This window comes from Hirundo rustica, chromosome Z (genome assembly GCF_015227805.2).
Source record: "Hirundo rustica isolate bHirRus1 chromosome Z, bHirRus1.pri.v3, whole genome shotgun sequence".
Lineage (NCBI taxonomy): Eukaryota > Metazoa > Chordata > Aves > Passeriformes > Hirundinidae > Hirundo > Hirundo rustica.
Window position 1 is genome coordinate 68,163,947 of NC_053488.1, and position 14,879 is coordinate 68,178,825.

The following is a 14,879-nucleotide window of genomic DNA, read 5'->3' on the forward strand; positions in this document are numbered from 1 at the left end:
GATAAATTAAGCACATTAAATTATGAAGTGAAAACTCACTCTTGTTGTCAACTGCATTTCATATTGCCATCTTGCCATCTCCAGAGCTAATTTATTAATCAGTGCTGAAAATAAAACCTTTTCTGACAATAAAAGAAAAAAAAAAAAAGTATAGTTTGGGTATTATAGCTTAATTTTCCTATCCATCTCATCTACCTTTTTTTTTTTTTTTCATTTTGCTGTAGGAATGTTTGCTAGAGGCGTGAATTTTGATTAGCATCATAACACAACTAAGAATTTTCTTTGATAGTTAATAATTTCTCAACTATCTAGGTAAGGTACAACAAAGCAAATTTCAACAATTACATATTATAATATAATATTTTTATGTTATAAATTACAAAGAGGATCATATTTAACAGTTTTGCACAGTATCTTTCAGGATTCATTCTAGATAGGGAGAAGTTTGTCGGGAAAGTTGTTGTAGCACACACTTATGAACTGATCAGCCTACTCTTCTAGAAGAATATTAAATTATCCTTAAACTTAGTTCATTGACCATGTGGCAAATATCTGAGATCTCAAACATAAAAATATTTTGCAATATAAAGACTCCTCAGAATTATTTATTCTAATATGAGTGAGGCACTGTGCCACAACTAAATAAATTCTATATGAGCTGTCATATTTTAAATTTTTATTTCTATTAGTATTTTAAAAAAAGACTGGATGTGGCACTCGGTGCCATGATCTAGTTGAGGTGTTAGGGTATGGGTTGGACTCAGTGATCTTGAAGATCTCTTCCAACCTACTCATTCTGGGATTCTGTGATTTGAAGGTCATTAAAGCATAAAGCAATTATGGAGATGTGTTGTCAGTACCAGTAAATAATGTAGCGGCGTGTTTTTAATTGATTGGATTGTTGATAAGTTCTATGTATGTTTTATAGATTCTATGTAATTTGGTTTGTTCCTTGTACCCCCTAATTTTCCCCCAAATGGTTTTGTCCCCAGGTTTGTTATATAACAGTTTGTTAAATGTCAATTACCCCTACCCCCCTCTACCCCAGTTGTCAATCCCCTCTCTCTCCCCTTGGGCGCCCTGTCCGTCACTCTGGAGCCCTTCCCTGGGTTCTGGAAAGATCCAGGGAGGGCGTTGAGTGGTTGGTGGGTGCCCAAGCAGTCTCCTCCCTCCCTCTTGAGATTGGACCCCCATCTTGTGGTTAACACCCCCAGTTACACCCCCTCGGTTTCCCATTGGTCAACCCGTTGTCGCCTCCCCAGAACCCTCCCCCGGTTAAAAGTTCCTGCACAGCTCTGCTCGGGGCTCTCTGAGCGCAGCTGCCACCCGAGGTAGAGCTCCGTCCATTGACTCCCTCAATAAACACCTTCAGCACTGTGCCAGAGAGTCGGCTTCTTTCTCGCCGCCGTGGTCATGTCTGCATCTCCTGTCCTGTCGCCTGGTGGGGAACCAAGTACCCACGGGGAGGAGGTGGCTTGCGTGCCTTGCTGCCCCGACCCACAGAACACCAGCCGCAGTGGACCTGAGCTAGCCTGTGGTCTGTGTGAAGCGACAAGGCACAGCGACAAATAAGTAAAAATAAAACAATAATACCTCACAAGCAGGTATATTTGTGCTTGTGTGAAGTCCAAACATAAGACTGTGGACCCTAACTCACTGCTGCATAGGTCAGGATGTGCTTGCTTTCTTTGTCAGCAATGGATTAGTTAGCTTTCAAAGTGAATCTTATACTATTCCATTCTTATTATAAAGCATACTTTATAACAGAAATATCAGAAAAGAGAAAAAAAGATTTTGCAATTTCACATGATAGAAGGTTTTCTGCCTTTTTTTTTTTTTTGTTTTGTTTTTTAAGAGCATTGTTAAAGATGGGATACTCTGTTCTCTTAATGAGCCTTTTTTTCTGCTTTCATTACTGAAAAATTCTCATCAGAACTTAATTAAAGGGTTATAAATTCTTCTCCAAACCAACTGAAAACTGGATGTCTTTCAAGAACATGGTGAAACATATGAATAATCTAAGGTTTAAAACCAACCCTGCAAAATTCATAGAAATTCTTGAAAGTGAAAGAAGTCGAATCTGTCTTGTTTTCATGGAGCTTTAATTAGGGTGTTATTGGGAGAGACAATTCAACAAGAAGGGTTCAGAGAATTTACTATCCTCTTGTGCCTACTGGTGGAACTGAAATGAATGGTAAAATTATGTAAGAACAATGAGGTGAGGTAACCTAAGGGAGATTTAGCAACAAAATATGATCTCTGTATTTCTGAACAGTTAATGCTTGACATTATCTCCTCTGCTGTTCCACGGTATGATGAAAGTCCCACAGTTTATTGTCCTACCTCCTGAAAATCATAAAATCTCCCTCCAGAAATTACAGACGATTCTGAGCTGGAAGGGACCCAGAAGGATCATCAAGTCCAACTCAAAAAGGGGGCATCTGCTGAACAAAGAGGTCAAGAAGTAACTATGGTAATATTTAGTAAGAAAATATCTTCATGATGTCCCAAAACTAATGAAAATATTACCGAGGGAAGAGAATCAGAATTTTATTACATCAGGGAAAGGACTGCTGATATTCATTCCTTCTTTTGGAAATTTTCTGCTTCAGCACAAATTGGACAATGGTCAGGGTTCTGGGTATATTTTTTTTTTAAGGAGAGGAGAATGGAAGAATGCTGTTAAATAAGCAGAATTCTTCATTTGCTTGCTTCTAAGATGTTACAATTTATGATGCTTATGATAAGACATAATGCACGGAAAAATATCAGTGACCTTCCAGATGTAACCACATATTGAAAATACACTGCACACTATTTAACTTCAGAGTTTTTTCTCTCCCTTTCTCACAACCTTGGTAATATTTTATCAGTCTAGTCTTCATTCTCTTTCTGTATTGTTTTACTCACTCTTGCCACAACTCCTGTCCTACTTTCTCAGTTGCTCTTCTCTCCCTGTCATTTATGACCCTTCCACCCACTCACACCTACTGTTTGCAAAGCATGTAAAAAACATCTTTCCATACCTCTACTAAATTAGCAGATCAAAGTGCAACATTTCACGAATGATTTTGTAACACTTTCACTGCCACAGATGTCTCATGGACAGCAAGAGAAAGCCCATATGAAGAAACAAACCCAAGATAATAAATAAGGTGAGAAATTAGGGGATTCCAAGGCTCTATTCTTCATGCAACCGAAAACAAGAAAATAACAAAAGCCCTAGAAATTTTCATTAAAATGAGAGAACAGATTCTATTTGATCAAATTGAATCTGAAAACCTACACTAACTGAGAAACTGGACATAGCCAAAAATATCTTCTACAAGTTAACATGAAGAAGCATAACATCCTAACAGAAGCATCTTGCAGCTGCTATACTGAAATAACAGTGACATGAATATGACATGCTTATTTATTTCAAGGTTAGATCAAACACCATTCACTTTACCAATATGGAATAGAAGAAGACCTTGAACATGAAGGTAGGTGTGTGATTCTAAACCTGTGAAACTGATTTTGAAGAAATACTTATATAGTTAGTACAGTCGTAGCTGAGTAGAGAAACCCACTCTTTTCAGCCAAGGAAAGTAGACAGGACAGCTTTTGTAACATTTACTCTACTTCAGGCATATTTATACTTTGTCTCAACTCCCTGGGTACAATTCTGGATTACTGGAAAGGATCACAGTAACATTTGATTCTGGGAAAACTCTCTCCACTAAATGATTTTTTTTTCAAAACCAGAGCAACACAAGGTAGCCAGGGTATAAATAACAATTTGTCTCACATAGCAAGTAGGCAGCACCTTCCCTGTATAAAAGCTATTTATGAAACTGTTCCAATACCTGTGGAAAGATGCCTAACTTCACTACTTCTATTTTCTCAATTAAGAGTGTGGAATTAACAGACAAGATTTCATCTTGATTATACTTCTTGCTGCAGTAATGCCATATAACTTATTTTATAGGTCAAATACCATAATTATATTAAGATGAAATCTTCTAATTTCAGTGTGTTAAATCTTGCAGTATGTTTGAAATTTTGCTCACAAAACTGAAAGTAATTTTTTCACACAACAAAAAACAACAACAAAATACCCAAACAAACGAGCAGCAACAACTACAACAAAAAACACAACCAACCAAAACCCCAAACCAGTATGCTATACTTAATTATAATATTTACTCATGCAGTTCCCCAAATCCTTTTCTTTCTCATTCCAATTAATACACTTAAAAACACATTGACAGGAAAAAAAAAAAAAAAAAAAAAAAAAAAAAAAAAAAAAAAAAAAAAGCTTAGGACTATAAATCATTGCTAAAGCTGCAAATGAATTCCTAATTAAATGAAGATGTTTTAGAAATGCAAAAAGACCAAAAGAAGATCAAGGTAGGGAAAAGGTTAACAGTTATTAATACATGTGCGAATTGAAAAGAGTGACAGAATTAGATGGCATTTTGAGGTGCCTAAAAGTAAGGGCTTAAATAATCAACAGTAGTATTTTTAACCTGTTTCATGACTTATTGGCAATGCTGCCTTTAAGATTAGTACTTTTTCAGTAATGAATCACTTTTGGGGTACGGGATCATTTTTCAGTCAAATTACTCTCTGTTTCCTTTAAACATTATTTATCCAGATTTATCTCTGATGAATTCCTTTGACTTCTAGGAAACTATGACTTGATCATTGTACATATTACATTAAGACAGAACTCTACTCTTCTGCACTTAAAAAATAAAGAAAATACATCCATCAAGCCTTTCTTGGTTTTTTTTAGGTAAAACAACAAAAAAAGTACAGCTGTATATGAAAATAACCATACTAGTAACCTTTAAAATTACATGCCTGTTAATATAAGCTGTTTTTTGAAAAGATAGGCAGCGAGAACTGGACTAAAACAAAAATAAGGGAGAATCTCAGAAGTTTGCAGTTGAGTTTTTTACCTCTGTTTTAGATTTCCCAAAGGAAAGTGTATTAAAAGAGTTCAAATATCTATATACAAAATCTGATTACATTTTCCAGTAGTTTACCAACTGCTCCAATTTTAACAGCAGCAATATGCAAAATCTTCAGGGGCAGAGTCCCTTCCCAATCTGGCCAGGGTGTGCAAGCTGCACAGTCATGTGGCTCTGGGTTCCGCATGGTGAGCAATATCGCGTGAATCTTTTGCCTAACACTGCTATAAATATTGTTGTTCTTACTGTTCATTTTCTTATGCTCAAACCACAACAGGTTTCTCTGGCACCCAATGTGGTACTTGAAGGATTGAGATAATGACAGATCTGCCCAGAGTGGGTTGGAAACAAATCTGATATACACATTTGTTTTATTGGGTACAGAGCCTCCGGTCACAATGTTGCTTTGTCTGTTCACATGGTTGTGGTTCTTGACATTGTATTTTTTTCTCCCATATATGCACTATGTGCTCTCCCTGATTCTCTGTTTCAGAGGAGTGAGAGGGATGAGGATTGCTTTATTGCTGTACTGTGTGGTATCAACATGATAACATCAAGGACAATGAGAGTCATTTGCAATGTGTACTCAGTGATGCATTCCTGCCCTTACCTCAGGTATTACTTCTGGGAATTCAATAACAATTGTTCACAGTCTGTGGGGAGAACAGGGGAGGATAATTTTCCTCAGATTTTCACCCTTGTTTTCTCCTTCAGGCTTGTTACAAGACTTCTTTCAGAATTTTGAATTTCCTTTGGATGTTAAGGAAAGCATACTTTCCTTCTGTGTTTCCTCACTGTAGTCTACATCATGTTGTAAAGTGAGGTTTTTAAGAAGATCAAGGGAGCTGTCCAGGAAATTATTTTTTTAGGAGTAAAATGGCAAGACTTACATTGTCAGATTCTGATAGATTTTACAACAAAATAGCAGTTACATCCTTACCAACCAGCAAAAGGAAATACAAGCTTTCTTAGGCACTGTGGGTTTTTTGAAGGATCTATATTCCAGAGCAGAGTCATACTGTAAATGATGTCTATCAAATTACCAAAAAGAAGACTGATTTCAAGTGGGATCATGAGTAACAACAAGATTTTGAACAAATGGAACAGGATATTGTTAATGCGGTAGCCCTTGGGACAGTCAGGACAGAGCAAGATGTGAAAAATGTGCTTTACACTGCAGCTGGTGAGAATCATCCTTCCTGGAGCCCCTGCAAAATGTACCCAGGTAGACTTGAAGTCAACCCCTGGGATTCTGAGACAGGGGATACAAAAGGTCTGAGACCTGCTACATCCTAATGATAGTGCTATATCCAAGATACTTATGAAGGGGTTTGAGCTGCTTCAGAGGTGACTGGCACCAAATGTCCTCCTGGCACCCTGACTGACAGTGTTAGGCTGGATGTTCAAAGGGAGAGTCCCTGCGACACATCATGCCACTGATGCTACGCAGAGTAAGTGGATCACACAGATCACACAATGAGCTCAAATACAAAACTCCAGTTGCCTGGGGATCTTGGAATTCATCACAAACTTTCCTAAGACAAATATTTCAGACTATCATCACAGGAGGAAGAAAAGGTGATGTGGTGAGGGAGGCTCTACCATTTAATCAATCTTGCAACCTCCCAACCCTTACCAGTCCCCCTGCCCTGAATGGCAGTTAGAATGAATAGAACACAAAGTCAAGGTTTAAGACATTTTGTCATAGACTAAATTTACTTAAAAGACATTTTGGAGGGAGAGCCACTGACTATGGGAATGATACATATATATTTATGATATATATATATTATATATGTGTGCGTGTGCATATATGTACGTACATATGTGTGTATATCTATGTATGTACATAAGTGTGTATGTGTATATGTGTGTGTATATGTATATGTGTGTGTATGTGTATGTATATGTATACACACACACATGTATGTATGTATGGGCACGATGTCCATGGTATAGAGTAAGGAGTGGAAATGCTCTGGTTCTAGCCAGGACAGGGTTAATTTTTGCAGCATCCTGAAGGGGCGTGGTCACACTGTGAGCAGCAGGGATGGACAGTTTTGCCAGAGTGGCGGGGGGCTGAGTGATGCCAGGTTCCAAGTGGTGAGCAATGGCCTGTGAATTGTTTGCTTGTCCTGTACACTCTTATCAGTATTAGTATTGTTATTTTGCTCTTATTATTTCATTACTGTTTCTAGTTAAATTGTTCTTATCTCAGTACAGGATCTTTACCTTTTATTGCCTCCCCTTCTCCTCTCCATCTTGCCATAGCCAGGAGGCAAGGAGGAGGGAGCAAGCTGGGTGTGATCTTCGGTGTTTCTGTGGGAACATTAAACTAGGAAACGCCACTCCTAAACCAAGACAGAGGGGTTTCTTGCTTTGTCATTATTACGTGCTATGCTGTTAAAGGCAGTGCAGTGTTTAAGCACTACTGATTAATTGTCGGTAATGGCAGTCAAACAGAGAAATTATTGTAGTTCATTTAAATAAAGGATATCGATTGTCCTTTGATCATCAGAAGACAGATAGATAGAAACATACATACATAAGTGACTACACTTACACATATATATGGAATTAGAGATAAGACCAGTCTTGACAGAAGTGTGCAACTCCTTTTTAAGTGTATTTTGCTGACAAATTTAATGCATTTGTAAATCGGTCTTATATTTTGTCAGATATGTGATACCACTGTTTTTTAGTATTTTCAGATTATAAACTTGAACATGTTATACTTTTAAGTGCTGTAATTATTTCTGAATTCCTAAAACTGTCTTTGCACTTCCCAGCACTTTCCAGAGCACCATTAACCAAAGGCTGCGTGTGTGTGTGTGTAAAGAAAATAGACTTTGTTCCACTAACATGAGGGAGTTAGACACTATTATCCCATGACGTTTAAAACTGCTTGACGTCAAAAAAGAGATAGCGCTGCTTTAATTGCACTGACTTTCTTCTAGGGGAGAAATAAAATCCACAGAAAGATTTTTCATAAAAGGAAAATTCACCTGAAACAAATATTTATGTAAATAAGGCTGGAATAAATAACTGCTTTAAAATTACAATTTGAAACTCTAAAAAAGTTGAGTTTGTTCTACCTTTTTTGTTTTATTTGAATTAGTTGTCCTGTTTTCTGGCCAGAATAGAGTTAATTTTTTTCCGCAGTAACCATGAGGGAGCAGAGCCTGGAGCTGTGTGGGCTGTCTAGGTTGTTACTCTAAATCACCTCAGGTCATGCTTGGTGGCATGAGTAAGGGATTCCTGCCACTAAGAAGGCGGCATAGCTTTAGGTCAGGGAAAAAAGCATGGAAGCAGGGAGGGTCTGTCTGATATTGTTTCTTATTGTCACAGTCTTTGTAAACATACTTTCATGTAAATCACCCAATTTTGTACACTTTTGTTTTTCATATTTTTGTGGTTGCTGACAATTTTTCTTATCGTTGCTCTTTCCGGGTGTTTTTTGTTGTTGTTGGTTTTGGGGGGTTTTTTTTGCTTCTTTTTTTTAATCTCAACCCATAATCTTTGACTTTTGTCTCCTACGGGAGTGATTTAGTGAAGAGTGACTGGTGATTTGGAGTGTCATTTCTAAACCATGACATTAAGAAATTAAATAAACCAGAAAAATAACATTTTAAGCCCAGATTCTTCAGTTCATACTTTTTCTCAAATTGAAAAAATATAGACGTGACAAGGTTGGGAAAAATATGGGAGTATTCTGTGCACACCTAAATTAAAAAATAATTTTATGCACTAACTACTCTGGCTGGAATGGAGACTACTTGGGTCCAAGACAAAACTGCATCTCAGAGAGTGTTAATGAGATACTGAGCACTTGTCTTTTTCAAAAACAAAAGGCAAAGTTTAAGACTTTAACAGAGAAATATTACATCAAGAATAAAACAAACAGTAACTGAGCTCTTGCTACATAATGTAAATGAGAATATCTGTGGGTAAACCATCATAGATACAACAACAAAAAGATAAACTTACCAGGTTGACACTGCTCATTTTTCACAATTGTGGTGAAAGTCTTCCACTAGTTACCTCTTTCAGACTATCTAAGTATCAACCTGATGAGAAAATAAATAAAAAAAAATTCAACTCCCAACAAATAAAATATATAAAAGAAAATAATATTTGTGACAAAATAACTTGAGTAACTGAAATCCTTGAATAGGTTAGTGTGATGGGTCATATTTTTCTTGTCACTGTTTTTATATTTCAAGAATGAGTATATAGAACATATTTGACATTAAACACTCATAAAAAAGAAAAGCATTTCAGTGTAAATTGTTAAAGTTGCATAATATATCTCCTCAGTTTCTAACTATTTTTGAAATTTAGTAAATAATAATGGAATTTTTAGAAATGTAATTTCTGAAGTTGTAGTCATACAGGACAGTCATGGCAGGAGACAAAACTTGTCGCACATTGACATCTAGGACTAGAAGTAGTCTTTTATGTCTCATTTTTTTCAAAGTGTATTTTGAAGCTATTGCAGGTTTATATTACTTAGAAAAGAGCTTATAAAGCACTCTAACACTTAGTAATTGATTTAAAAAATTAAATCATAGCTTTTTTTGTGGGGGAAAGAGGGCAAGTGTAGGGCAGGGGTAAAAGAAAGCAACACTGGGGAGCTGAAATATACAACATGGTGGTTCTTCAGTAAAAGTCCTCATCCTTCTGGTTATGTAACAGTTTTAGTATCATTCTTAAAAGTAATAAACCGATAGCCCAGATACTTAGTTCATTAAACTAAAATAATCTTCCATATTTCTACCTGGCACAGGGTTTCACCTAAAAATACTGTCTTATTTTCAAGATGCTTCTTTTAAAATAAAGGTGTCATTTTGGATTCAGGACTTCAGACAACTTCTACCAATTTAGGTGTGAGAAACACTTGGCTGTACAAAACTGGAAGATATCACCAAAAATTAATACCAAATGGACAAGTTATTTAAGAAGATATCAGCTGATATTTTTTTTTTTTTTTTTTTTTTTTTTTTTTTTCATGAAATAATCAGCCATTGGTTTATCATATTGACTGGACAGGCTTAGATTAGTTAGGGTTATTTTCCTTTTGAGGTGCCAGAGAAGTGAAGGGAGGAAGGTTTCTTTGCTTTGCAAATGTCCTTTTTCATAATCCCTGGAAAACTGTATAAACTGAGGTCTATCCATGAAATAACGTGAACAAACATAGGATAAGTAATGTTAATTTTTCTCCAGGTGCATTTTTAGGTGTGCTCTTCTAAATCACAGATTTATAGAAAAGAGAGAGAGGCTTGACTTAGCTATCACAAAACTCACATGTATGCTTCCACAGTTTATTTCTATAACTAACACTATATCTATTTCTCCACTTTCTGTTGTTAAGATCTCAGTCAAGACAACTGTTCATATTAGAGTAGTCTCTGCTTCTTAAATTTTTTTGTCTTGCAGCTTTTACAGCCATGGTATTGTGATTCATGTTGAGAACTGGACACAACGTATCAGACTTTTTGAGTTTTTCTGTGAAGAAACATAAAGCCACAGACTAATTGTCTGGAAAGGACCACTGGAAGTCTCTAGATGAACATCCCAATTCATATGCTAGATCAGGACTGAATTCAGAGCAAAAAGAGGTTAAGCTAAGTAGTGAAAAATACATTTCTAAGACATATTAAATCTAAAAAGTTAATAAAGAGCTATAATTTTAACAATTCCATGTAATTTTTACAAATTTATAAGAGCTACTTAACATCAATTAGTTGGTTTTGATTACAATTTAAAAAATATTTGGTTTATACAGTTTTCTCCTACCTTACTGCTATCCCTAACATGAAATGTTTCTTCTATCCACCCATTTTTAGATATAACTGCTTTCATACATAGATTAATGGTTCCATTAAAATTTGCCCCAGCCCAAATTTACGTGACAGAAAAGCTTTTCCTTAAAACTACTTTTAAAGTGAGCAAAAAATAGTTACTTCATCCTCTTTATAATGAACAATATGTTTTCTAAGAGTAGCTATTTTTTAATAGTCTGCTTAGATGATATGAAGGCTACCAGAATGATTTCTGTGTTGTTTCATGACTAGTTTTAGAGAATGCTTTTTTTACTGTTATATATTAGGAACACTAGAAAATTTCCTCGCTGTTCAGTTAACTACTTTACTTTCAGAATGCACTGAATGTTTAAATAATTTTCCGGCTAATGTATTATGAGGAATTATGTTCTGTGATATGCACTGCTAAGTGGTACTCTACTATTGACCTATGTTATACATAGAAATGGAGGAAGACTATAAGAATACCCACTTGACTTGTGAGACGTTTTGTAGAATTCTTGACAAATAATCTGAGCAGCACAAGCCAATTTCAGCTGTTAATGAAAATGAAGAGGCAGTCAAGAGGCAAACAGAATAGAAATACACACAAACTCATACTTTTGGGATTGAGGCAGAGAAGACCTCTGATATTTCTTCTTAAAATATTTATGCCATTCAAAAGATTCAACAACTTAACTTCTAAATTATGCATAAATGGTGACACGATAAAATATTTAAACTCGATATGCTGAACATAAATGTCTATTTAGCATCCTGCACTTTTTTATACAGAAAAGTCAGGGACAAGAATTAAGCTTAGTTCTTGCTTCATTCTACATTTTTTGTCATTATACTGTGATTGATCATAAATTATTTTCTCACTGGGAAAAGAGGAGAAATAGAGAAAACTGACACTTTGAGTTACAGTTCTTTTCTGGGGATAATCTAGTCATTGTTGTAGGATAACTTGCTTTCCTGTGTTCCCTAACTTTGGACTAGTATCTGAGCAAAACCAGCTATTCAGAAAGTATAGAATAGCTAAAAAAATATTAATATTTACTCTGGATCCGTTATCAGAAGACTACAAAAGAAACTGAAGTTCATTTTTTACAACATTTATGTCATGATTTCGGTGTGTACTTAGCACTAAAAATTAGAAAACAGAAACTCCCTCTGACCTTCCCTGACACACCCTGTCCTGAAGAATCCTAGCATTTCCACAAAGGCATATTTTTACTTAAAGCACGTGCCTTATTCCTTCCTCTAAATGCTTTATTAATGAAAATAAAAAGTACAGTAAAGCCACATGAACGAGGCAGTAAAATTATAGGAGAAGCAATGGAAAAATTTAAAAGAACAGCAGAAACACTGCTAATATTCAGAGCAATCATGTGACAGTTCTATGCTTTGAGTAAAGTCTAATTTCCTTTCATAGAATGATATTTCTCCAAGTACATTTTATTTGACAATTATATCCCTACTTCATGTATCTTATGCAGTTTCAGAGAATCATAGAACAGTTTGATTTGAAGGGGAAGTTTAAAGGTCATCTAGACCAAACTGCCAATTGGCATTTCTCAAAATTTGTTTCCTCTAAAGAAGAGCTTCAGTGCAGCAACTGTCACAGATTTTTCACTATAATCTGCTATACAAAGATACAATTTATCTAGCAAGATACTGTCCTAATGGATTAACCAGAAGGAATTTCCTCCAGTCCTCACATCAGGGCAAAAATGTTACATGATCTATATAAATATCAATGTCTTGAGACTAACAGAACTAATGGAAGTACTGTTCCAGATCCATGGTTTTATCATGTGAGATATCAAATTTTCAGTTTTGGTCTTCTGGGGCCAATTAATGCCCGCTTGTTCTTGGATAAACTTACTACAAGACTTGCAGTTAGAAAGAGATCAAATTTTTTCCTAATATTTGACTGAAATTTACTGCACTGAAAGAAGTGCAGTATGACTAGAAAGTAATAAAATAAAATAATAAAAATTCTCCCTCTCTTTCTTTCTCTCTATCTTTTTGGAGGGGAAAAAAAAAAAAACAAAAAAACAAAAAACAAACAAACAAAAAAAAAAAAAAAAAAAAAAAAAAAAAAAAAAAACCCCACCAAAACAAAAAAAACACCACCCCACCAACAACCGTAGAGATACTCAATAGAAAATCACATTCAGATTTTCCAGAAAGATGTAATGACTTACTGTTGGAATAATAATATAACTGCTTATGAATGATTGCTAAACATAGACATCTTATTGTTTTGACTATGACTTTTAGAAGTTTATTAAACATATACGTGACACTCAGCTCTGATCTTTAAACTGCAAGTACTACAATCCAAGAGCATTTACCAAAAGGTTGCTCATTTCATACAAGAATCCTCACCTTCCCTTAGCAGTACTGGAAACAGACTGCTGCTGAGCTTAACATCTGGTCTGAGTAAATAAAGAAATTCTCAGGGTGAAGAAATCACATTTTGCTAAGTTGTTTAAGTGTTTTCCCAGCTGAAAAATCAGAAATATTTTACCATAGAGCAATGTGAAAAATGACTGAGGACATGATAAGCATTGGAATTAAGAGCCATTTGAATTCTTGAGGGGTTTATTTTTTGTGCTATGATTTTATTTTTTAAGTATTGCAACTAGGAATATTGAGGGATAATCTGTTATATTACTCACTAAACAGGACCTATTAATTTCAAAGGGACTACTTATACACAAACATACTTTCTCAGTGTAATCAAAGAATGTTGAGGCGTGATTTTAATTGTGTGCCACAGAGAAAATGAGATGGCACCTGCAGAAACAGCAGCTTTCACCAGGAAATCTACTATTAAGCAATTAACCAGTTAACAGATCAGCATGTATCTACAGTCTGACACCCCCAGCTTTACAAACAGATGAAAATAAATGTCATAATTGATTTGTCAAATAGCTGCATTAAATGGAATGCTCTTCCACCTAACAGGAAATATGCTACTCATTGCATTAAAATTGAATGGCACACTTTCTAGAAGGATGATATGAACATATGTATATATTTCAGCTGCAAAGCATCTGAAAGATCCTGTCTCTACCCACAACTGATATGCAGCCCTGATTTATGACTAGAACAAGACACAAGAACAAGCCTAAGAGCAGTGGGCTTGAAAACAAAATATTTTATTAAATTGATCACAAGTAGGTATCCACTTATTTTTTAACAGAAGACTCAAATGACCAGCATATTTTTTGGGGGCATGAGTGAAGGACTCAACTTACTGTTAGAAAATAATGAAAACAAGATTTCCTACAAGCAATAAATTATTTTTTAATTATTACCAGCAAAACATTTCTCAATTCAGAAATACAGTGGCTCCCTAACTGTGATTTCTTATTCTATAAAGTCAGTTGCTGTTTCACATGACCATAATCTTGTTAGAAACAAAAAAGTTCCAAGAAATTTGCCTATGAAATTAATGCATTTGGGTTATTTGGATTCCTATTTCTGGAGAGTGGAAAACAAGAGCAGTAAAGTGATTCTGAAAATATAGACCATTTATTGATAGTGTTTGAAAGATGTCAAACATATGCTAGTAGATCTTTAAACAGTAGATACACTAAATAAAAATGTTTTACTTTGGATTGTTTTGCATTGAAACCTTTATTATTCTGATAGATTAAGTTCTTACCCCATAAGGATGGTTTATCTATTTGCAAGTCAATAGACTATCTATTGATAAAGTGATTTTTCATGTAATACAAACATTGTGGAAACATCTTTTGTGTAAAACTAAATAAATTTCAATATAAATAAAAATATTATGAATGTGCAAAAATTCAGTGAGCGCTCAGCAAGGTGTTGCTGTTGATAAAGGTACAGGCAGATACAGAATGAATTGTTGTAATGAAATTATTGGTTTAAGGAAAAAGGTCAAAGAAAGTTTGTTATATTATGGACCTTACTCTGAAATAGTGTTATAATCCTCAACTATAACATTTTTCTGCTTCTGGCACTGGGATGCAGAGACTGAGGGAAGAAAAAAAATTACACCAAGCATTACTCTAAGTAATGCCAAAATTATAACCAACCATGTCAAATCTATCTTTTCTAGGTAGTTCAGTATTGG

General features: G+C 35.2%; 1 protein-coding gene across 3 annotated transcripts in view; it reads right to left on the reverse strand.

Annotated features, from left to right (window-relative positions):
- The window catches only part of LINGO2 (leucine rich repeat and Ig domain containing 2), a 467,557-nt gene that overhangs the window by 208,061 nt on the left and 244,617 nt on the right, over nucleotides 1–14,879 (reverse strand). For all 3 annotated transcript variants that reach the window (XM_040090096.2, XM_058424072.1, XM_058424073.1), the window contains one exon: nucleotides 8,946–9,025. The gene's annotated coding sequence lies outside the window, so the exon portion shown is untranslated. The remainder of the gene's footprint in view (nucleotides 1–8,945; nucleotides 9,026–14,879) is intronic.